Raw genomic sequence first — 9,807 nt, forward strand, 5'->3', positions numbered from 1 at the left:
AAGTGTCAATATCTACTTGTAAAATCAAGACTCTTTATTTGGCATTTGTACAGCTCACTGTGTGTGTGTGTGTGTGTGTGTGTGTGTGTGTGTGTGTGTGTGTGTGTGTGTGTGTGTGTAAATACAAGTACAGAGGTACAGTATATACATCCAGTACAATATCAACTTACATGTGAGGATTACATGTACAGTAAAATTACAGAGGCAATCATTAAAAATAAATACATGACAAGTGAAGTGATGATTGATACAGCTAGCAGCAGTAAGCAAAGCAGTGTTGAGTGAATGTCATTGGTGATTATTATTGCAGTGTGTTTATTGAATGTTCAGCAGATTGATGATTTGGGGAAAGTAGCTGTTCTTAAATCAAATGCTTTGGTAGCGCATTGGATGGCTACAACTGAAACAGAGAACTTTTTTTATTTGACTTTTTTTGCTCAGGCACTGTTTCTTATAAACATCCCATAGAGATGGGAATTTTTTGTCTATGATGCCTTTAGCTGACCCTACTGCTCTATGTGAATTCTTGCATTTGCAAGCAGAACAACTGCCATATAGATTATATGGCCTTGATACAACTTGATACACTCAAGATGGATAAAAATCAATAAAAATTTGTGAGAAACCCTGCCAGATTTCTCAAAGGGACCAAGTGAGGTCACTGGAGACTCTAAAATTGGAATATCTGCAATATATCTTCCAGTCATTAACTCTCATCTCTTTCATTTTGCTGACTAGTTATAGAGAGGTTTTTGGCAGAACACCAACATGGATACATGGAGAAATCATAGAGATATCTATCCAGATGGTCCCAAATGGACACCCTAAAGATTTACACTACCCAACAAGTGAATAATCTGACCTGGATACTGTAGATTTTACCTAAGGACTGCTGCTGTAATCATAAATCAAAATAAACATGTCCTGTGCTCATTCCAGGACACTTATTCACAATACACGATTACTGAACCTTCTTTACTATACTTAGTACTGTTTGATTTTACAGTATACAATTGTAGTTATTGGAATGTAATGTAGCCACTTCTGATCTTTCTTTGCTAGATAGATAACCAAACATTGGTTAACACCACACAATTTTAACTTCAGGAGACAGTGTTTGTGAAGAGAATGCAAAATCAAAATGAATTTAACCATCCATCCATCCATCCATCCATCCAACAATCCATCCATCCATTCATCCATCTATTCATTCATCCACTTTCTGTACTGCTTATACTACACAAGGTCATAGGGAGCCTGGAGCCTATCCCAGGAGACTCTGGGCACAAGGTGGGGGACACCCTGGATGGGGTGTTGACCCATTACAGAGCACAATCGCACACACGTTCACACACTACAGACAATTTGGAAATGGCAATCAGCCTACAACACGTATTTGGACAAGGGGAGGAAAACGGAGTACCTGGAGGAAACCCCCGAAGCACTGGGAGAACATGCAAACATGGCGCACACAGGGCGAAGGCGGGAATCGAACCCCTAACCCTGAAGGTGTGAGGCAAAAGTGCTAACCATTAAGCCCCTAATAATTCAACCAATCAAGTACAAGTTAAATTCTTTAAAGGGCTTCCTAGCTATACCTATCTACCAGTCATGCGATTCTGATCATATGCAACTACGTAATATGAAGCATTGAGTTGCTGTCAATGGGTCAAGAAGTAAACAGGAAAAAAGCTTCAAATGTTCCACATTATCTGAATTAAACACATGGTTATTATCCAGCTGACACACTGCTAATTAGTGTGCAACCCCAATTGACTTGTCTTTGCAATTGTGATTTAGATTTCTATTTAAAGATGCCATTTCCACCCACACTCTGTATGATCTAAATGACCCAAATGACATAATTGTAGTTTTACAATCCTGATCACAATGTCCCATTTATCTACATTCTTATGCGAATAAACACAATTTCAGCTGCAACAAATGTGCCATCTGTCTGTATACGCACGAGACTTCATATTAAGCACTGTTCTCAAATGCGCTAAGCGATGTTCCATCTGTAGGATGCTTTCGGTCCATTTTGTCTGGTCAAGAAGAGCGCACAGCGCAGTGTGTAGGCTGAACATCAGGTGTATGTGAGCTGCAGTGCCTCTCACTCCAGGCAATGTTGTCAGTGGAAGCAGTTTGGTCAATTGGCGAGGGCAATCTCAGGTCAGGAGCTCGCATACCCCTGAGCTAGGCAGGTATTTTACCAACTGTGATTGAAAGAAGTGTGAAAGAAAAAGCCTTGTTTGTGAAAATGGAGCTTGTTTGATAAGTTCTTGTACAGATGTCTCATTCAGTATATGAAGAAAATTGAACACAAAAATTATAGGTTTAAATCTAAAGTCTAAACAATATATCATCAAATCTGAATAATATGTCTACAGATATTAATGTTACCCTTGGTGAGAACATGTCATCTTCTCAATCCAACCTGACCATTTGTGTTTTAAACCCTAGACCAGTGGTTCTTAAAATGAGGTCCATGAAGCCTAACCAAGCAGTCCACAATGTTTTGTTTGTTGTTGCTTTTTTGTTACAGTGGTGGAAATCACAAACTACTATTCTCAATGTTATTACATTTGTTATTATGTTCTAATAATTATTAGCCAGTTTTACCTATAACTTGAATGGTGTAGGTTTTATCCACACCACAGTGACTCAAAAACAAATAAAACTATAAATAATGTCAACTTGGATGTAATGTGTTCTGCTGGTGGAAAATTCAGGAATAAAACCAGCTCTGTGGCTCCCATAAACAGCCGAAATGATGTTTGTACTCTTTGAAAAATTGGATTATTTTCATAAAACAAACCTGTACTGAGAGGATCCAATGAATTTCCTTTACAGTTTAAGGCTGCAAGAAGTTTGAGAACCCCTGGCTTAGATCATGAAGCATGAAGGATCTTGAAAGTCAAGTGGACGGCAAAGCAACAAACAGAAAGTCCGTTTAAAACTCTTGGAGGACTTTCAATGACAGAAATGAAAAGGAGTTAAACCACAGTCAACTATTACTCTCTGGAAAAGAAAAAAAACTCAAATCAACCCTTTTACCAGGTAGAAAGTGTTAAATGGAATAACAGGGTTATAGCAAAGAGGGGTGAAAAGAGAAATTATTTTTCACCAATCATGGCTAAAAATAAACAAATATACACCAGAATAATGACATGTTTCAAATAATGAGTCTATATGAGTCTAGTGTATTTGATAAAATAAAGAAGAACAAGATGGGCAAGAGTGCAGGAACAGTCAGGTGTCCTCAGGACAGACAGATTAGCCAGGAGCCACAGAGTTATCCATAGTGCAAAAGAATGCCAGAGGACCCTGTTTGTAGCGGTTAAGTACCGGCCGAGGCCCTTAATGAAGGCAAACCTCTGCGCGCCTTTTTAATTACTCAACCAGGCCTGACAGGCTACCACAAAGCTCTTCACCCAAGCAGACGGAGCGAACAAAAACAGGGTGCTTGTAGGCTCAGCGGCAACCCAGGCTCCTTCTAATCACCACAGTCACAGCCAGAGAAGAGCAACCAGACGGCACTCAGAGCCAGCGGAGCGGTCACGCTTCACAGACACGCCACAGCTGCCTTGCTCATGACCTTACACTGTTTCTGCTTCAGGAGGGCCTTGTATAGAATTCAACTGAATCAATTTTATTTATATCCAAAAAGGGTTACTGGTTTCTGGCTTCATTCTTTTCAGAAATCAAATGAATACCTAAATACAGCAGCAACAAGGTGAGCAAAGCTAATTTAAAAGTGCAGAAGGAATTCTTTCATTTAAATCAAAGAATTCCATTAGTGTTGAATGTAGTGGTACACTCGCAGTGCTTCTTGCCTTTAAAGGGGAGGGAAAAAAGCAATAAAAAAAGTTGTTGTTTTTTTTATTTGCCTAAGACTGCATCAGTTTAACATCTCATGACTAAAACAGTGAAATTTTAGTTCAGTGCAAAAATTTGCACACCCATACAACAAAGTTATGAAATTCATAACAGCAAGATGTTTCTTGTTGCTACGAATTTCACAGACGTTACTTCATTATCACAAGTAGTAAAACAGACAAATTATCCATGTTAAGATTCTAATAGCAAAAAAAAAAAAGTGTGAGATCAGTAGAAAAGTTTGTGCCCCAACCCCCCCCCCCCCCCCCCCCCCCCTTTCTGAATGTGATATAAATTTTATTATTGAAGAAGAAGAAAAAGAAAAAGACTAAATCTAAAACTCAACAGCTTTTGGATGTTCTTAGCTGCAATATTCTGTCTCCAAAAGAAACAAACGTTCTCTTAACACTTTACTGTTTTGGAAAATTTGTACTTTACTTGTTAAATTTTGTAATTTCGCTTCTAAAATCTTGTTACTTTTGTTTTCAATGCTTCATATTCATTCCTTCATTTTCCGAGTTCGCAGAATATTTTCCTCATGACTTATAACTATCTAGGGTTGGGTATGATGAACTTGTACTTTATGTATATTTACTTGTTACTCTTAAATACTTTAGTATTTTTTTTACTCGTCTTGGATGGATGTTTCAGGATACGCTCAAATATTTTAAGCATATTCAAATTCAATTTTGTTTTTGTAGATAATTTGGAAAATAGACCCACAATGCTCACTGCTGTAGTACAGATAATTAATAACTTTAGGTTGTTACTTCAAAGTAGTGTACAGTATGCACAACCAATTCTGTGTTCACAATCTAATATCTAACTGATCTGTGTTGATGATTAACTTTGTATTTATGCAGAGTGATGAGTAAAAACAAAAGTGCATATATTTAATCTTGAGTGGGCGTTCAGTCATTTTCTTTCTCATCGAGGGAGTGATGGGGCCTTTCTTTAAGATTTGTTTATACATCAACAACCTGTATTTAGCTTATCTGATACTGAGTCACGAGATCTTTATCGGCTCGACACATCCTGGACAATACTACAGCCTACAGGTACAATCAGTCATTCCTGCAGTCAGTCATGACCGTTTCAGCATCAGGTTTTATCTTAATGGCAGGCTGGTCAAATGAAAGGTAGTAAGGCTCTTCCTCATACAGTGGATCCCATTCAGATAGCAAATTGCTCTTTCAATGTGAAAATAGCAGGCCATTTGATCCTGCCATACTGCTACAGTAAATAAAGAATATAAAATTAAAACAAAGTGGATGTACATGTAAGTAGGATACAGTCAGGAACGGTAATAGTTATCCTTTTAAAATTGCTCATTAATTACGATAAATAGGTTAAATTACCTTAAAGTGTCAATAAAAACTGAACAAGCAACTTTGAAAAATTGCTTATGGGCTGTTCCAGCGTAATGGTTCCCTCACAATAGCTAACAAAATGTCTCACAGTAGAGACAAACTTAGGATCAATGAGTCAATTTGCATAGAGTGTACATAAAAAGTCAACTCACCCTTGTTTATTTTATGTAACAAAATGAAAACCATGTTAAATCCTGTCAGATCTTCTTACACCTTTAAAGTGACATAGCAACCAACAAAATTTAAGTGAAAAACAACAACAAAAAAAATTTTGGCGGGGGGTGGAGTAAAAGAAAAAAACTTACAGTTCTGCACACACTTTCATACTGGAGCATGTGACTGCTCAGAATTAACCGATCACATTGAAACTCATGTTCAAAAGTAATTATCATACACCCGCCATCCAGGAAGTGATTCTGATTAACCCCAAATAAAAGTAAGCCGTTTCTGAATGTCACCAGTTTAAGATGTTCGAGACATCATCTAGAAATCATCTTGGTTTTATCCGAAAATGACCAGGGAGGTTTATTAAGAGATCTACAGCAATATTAAAGGAGCTGCAGGAACATCTGGCAAGTACTGGTCACTCCTTGCATATGACAATGATCTCTCGTGTTGTTCCTGGGCTATGGTGTAGGGTGGAAATAACATCCAGGCTCATCTAAATCTTGCCAAAACCTACATACAAACACCCCAAACCATGTGGCACCATACCCACAGTGAAGCATGGTGGTGTCAGCATCATGCAATAGGACTGCTTCTCTTGAGCTGAAACTTGGGCTCTAGTCAAGATAGAGGAAATCATGAATAGCTCCAAATTCCAAACTATTTTGGCAAAAAAATCTTTGCTGTTAGACAGCTGAAGATGAAGAAAGATTCCACCTTCCTTTATGATAATGACCTAAAGTGCAAATGCAAGTCAACAAAAGAATGGCTTCAGAAGAAGATCATTGTTTTGGAATGGCCCAGTCAGAGCCATCTATTGAGAGTCCCTTGCAATTTGATAGATCTGGAGCATTTGTGCAAGGATGAGTGGAATACAATCACCAAATCAAGATGTGCTAAGCTAGTATAACTCTTACCCAAAAAGACTGAGTGCTGTATTACAATTAAAAGGTGCTATAATAAAGTATTAGTTAAGGGGTGTGAACACTTTCTATAACCAGGTTCTTTTGTAAGGTTCTTTTTTTTCCTCGAAAAATGTTTCTATTTGTTTTTCACTTGAATTTTGCTGGTTGCTATATCACATTTAAGGCAGAAAAAGCTATTTTAACAGGGGTGTGTACACTTTCTATATCCACTATTGGTCTCTAAGTGTGTAATTACTAATTGCAGCTTATCTATTGTGTGCTGCTTGCCTCTGCCCCATCCATAAATGCAAAGTGGCCACCATAGGAGCATCACTGGGCAGATATTATTAGTATGGTGGATCATTCTTAGCACCCAGTGTCACCCAGTACCAACACCAACAGTGTTGCAGAAACTGAAACTGTTATAGGACGTTGTTGGTTATAGGATGATTAACACACTGTACATGAACAAATACATGCTTTAGTTTCTAACTCTACATCTGTAATGTAGACTAATAATATAGAAGTGTCTAATAAAGTGCTATTGGACCTGACACATTCATAAAGACACCTTACACACACTATTATGTCAGCGTCACTGCTGAGAACGAGCCACCAAATGACATCTGGTCAGTGGAGGACCATTGATGGATGGAGTGGAGGAGGGCTGACAAATTGTCCGGAGGAACAGGTGAGATACAGTCGGTAATTGTACTCTTACAAAGTGGAACCCAAATTGTAGGTTTGTTTGGTAAAATGGCCGAAAAATGTAGGTATTAGCTAGGTGTATCAAATTAACAGGTGAAATTCACACAGTGGGAAAATGGACAAAGGAATCTTCTGAAGCAATTTCAATTCGTAACGACATGTACAGAGCATTGTTAAAAGTTCAACTTTGCTTGAGAGTTGTTTTCTCATTAATGTTAGCTATAACTCGGTTGTTCTTTGTTTAGCTGTTACTGTATTTATTTTTGTTATATGAAAATGGTTCTCTACATAGTATAGCCACAGGGGGGAAAAAAAAGAAAGCAATAAAGGACAACAGGACATACTGTTATAGGAAAATAATCAGCGATTAATCAGCAATCCAACTCGAAGCTGAGTAACTGTTACAGGCTTGAAGTTGATTCTTTTTAAATATTAGCACATACCAAAGTGTTTTATTCCTCTTATAGAATTATGATCCAAAGCAATGTGCATGAACTAACGCTGTTCATTGTATTACTGAATGATAGTTCATACTTTTAACCATTTATAACACATGCCGAAGTGTCCTTGGGCAAGACACTGAACCCCAAGTTGCTCCCGATGGCAAGCTGATGTATGAGTGTGTGTGAATGGGTGAAGGAGACTCAGTGTAAAGCGCTTTGGATAAAAAGCACTATATAAGTGCAGACCATTTACCATTTGCCATTTACCATTTAATGTTGTGGAACATCTTAGAGACAAGTTCAATCCTGTTCTCACTTAGCTTAAAGCAGCTACAAACATTCTCTCACCAGTTTCTCTTTTTTTCAAATCTCTTGAAGTTAACATGACAAAAATTCAGCTTGTCGTGTTATTGAAAAAATGAAAAATAAAAAAATGCCACTGAAAGTGCGCTTTCCGTTACAGAAATACTGACAGTTAGAAAGCACTGACACTGGAGGCTTAAATAAACATCTCCTTACAGAAAGCCTCCGATTAAATTTTTCAAGCATCCACCATAGAAGTTCATGTGAATGGGCTGTTACTATAGAAAAGATAACGTATTAGATTAAGTGCATTTATATAAACTTTCAATTTGCCTTACAGCCAAAAGCAAGTCAGAGCTGCTATGACATAAATTAATCATGACGTCAACACACCACATTACCACAAGGAACAGCAATGCTGATAGTCTAGACAAAACAGTTGAATCTATAAAAGATTCCCCAGTTTATCCCTATGGGCGAATCCTTAAAGTTTTAAAATATTAAATATGGTTTTGAAACATTTAAATAAGGTATTGTTATTGAAGTATCTAACTATAGTGCTACATATAAGGTATTGATTTAAGTGTTAGCCTTACGTGTATGTGTATTAAATTAGATTTCCACAGGTATTAATGTAAGCATTTAATAATAATTTGGATTAAATGGTCAGCTCCACCTGCTGTGTAAAAGGAACAGCTCATTTTGCTGGGGGAGATTAGCTCAGCGTGTGTTCTGTTCAATAGTTACCCAGCCATGTGGTTTAAAAGAGTAAACAGAGGGTTTCCCTTTCAGAGAGAGAAGCAAAGAACCCTCAATTATCCAAATAAACCTTGAAGGACCTTTTTAAAAAATAAATAAAAGAAAAGAAAAAAAGAAAAGAAAAGAATAATAATAATAATAATGAGTATAGACGCCTAAACAATGTAAGAGCTTGAGAAACAGTGAAATATGCTTTAAGGGAAATAATTCAGTATGTAGAAACGTTCTTAAAAACAGGACTTCATTTAATACAACAGAATGTTACAGATGTATGTTTAATACGACATATCAGTAAAATATCTTAATTTAATTTAATTATAGATGACATTTCTAATAATGTGCAAAACATGACATTTAAAAAATGGGCGGGGGGGGGGGGGGGGGGGTTGGAGAATTCTTCAGTTGAAAAATAAGAACATTCTGTCAATGTGTCATTTGCTTCATGAGAAGAGTAACCATGTCATAGTTTACACAGTGCATTGAAGTTTCTGTAAATATATATATTATATATATATATATATATATATATATATATATATATATATATATATATATATATATATATATATATAATAAACATTAGATTTTAGTAAATAAATCAAGAGATCTGAAATGCTGTGATCTGAATTCAGCCCTTTCAGATACTTGGATTATAGTCTATACTGCAGACAAGCAACAGGCTCCCTCTTGTGGACACAATTTGTCACTACACTATACACCTTTAAGGAAAAATGGAGTCCCTCTGAAGGAACCCTTAAAAGGTTTTGATGTAGAGCCATACAACAGCGCGTTTCCCCATCAAAGAGGGTTCTAGAAGCTTCCTTTAACTATCTCTAAAAACCTTAAAGAATTTTTTTTTTCTACGAGTATACCGTATAAAGGAAAATACAAGGGTGAGTAAAATGAAAACCTTAAACGTTTATTGAATCGAATTTTTTTGAAGAGAAATCCAGACACGTTCAGCCCTAGAACACTCGCTATCCATCCATCTATCCATCCATCCATTTTCCTTACTGCTTATCCTACACAGGATCGTGGGGGATAGCCTGGAACCTATCCCAGAGAACCCGGGGCACAAGGCGGGGGACACCCTGGACAGGGTGCTAACCCATCGCAGGGCACACTCACACTCACACACACTACGGACAAATGGACTTTGGACTTTGGACTTGGAGAGGAAACCGGAGTACCCTAAGGAAACCACCGAAGCCCAGGGAGAACATGCAAACAGGGTGGAGGCGGGATTCGAACCCCCAACCCAGGAGATTACATTCT

At 37.4% G+C, this 9,807-nt stretch overlaps 1 protein-coding gene across 1 annotated transcript in view; it reads right to left on the reverse strand.

The window, feature by feature from the left end:
• Window positions 1-9,807, reverse strand: part of LOC108259741 (uncharacterized) — a 109,734-nt gene that overhangs the window by 83,808 nt on the left and 16,119 nt on the right. The gene's annotated exons all lie outside the window — the stretch shown is intronic.

Source organism: Ictalurus punctatus, chromosome 28 (genome assembly GCF_001660625.3).
Source record: "Ictalurus punctatus breed USDA103 chromosome 28, Coco_2.0, whole genome shotgun sequence".
Classification (NCBI taxonomy): domain Eukaryota; kingdom Metazoa; phylum Chordata; class Actinopteri; order Siluriformes; family Ictaluridae; genus Ictalurus; species Ictalurus punctatus.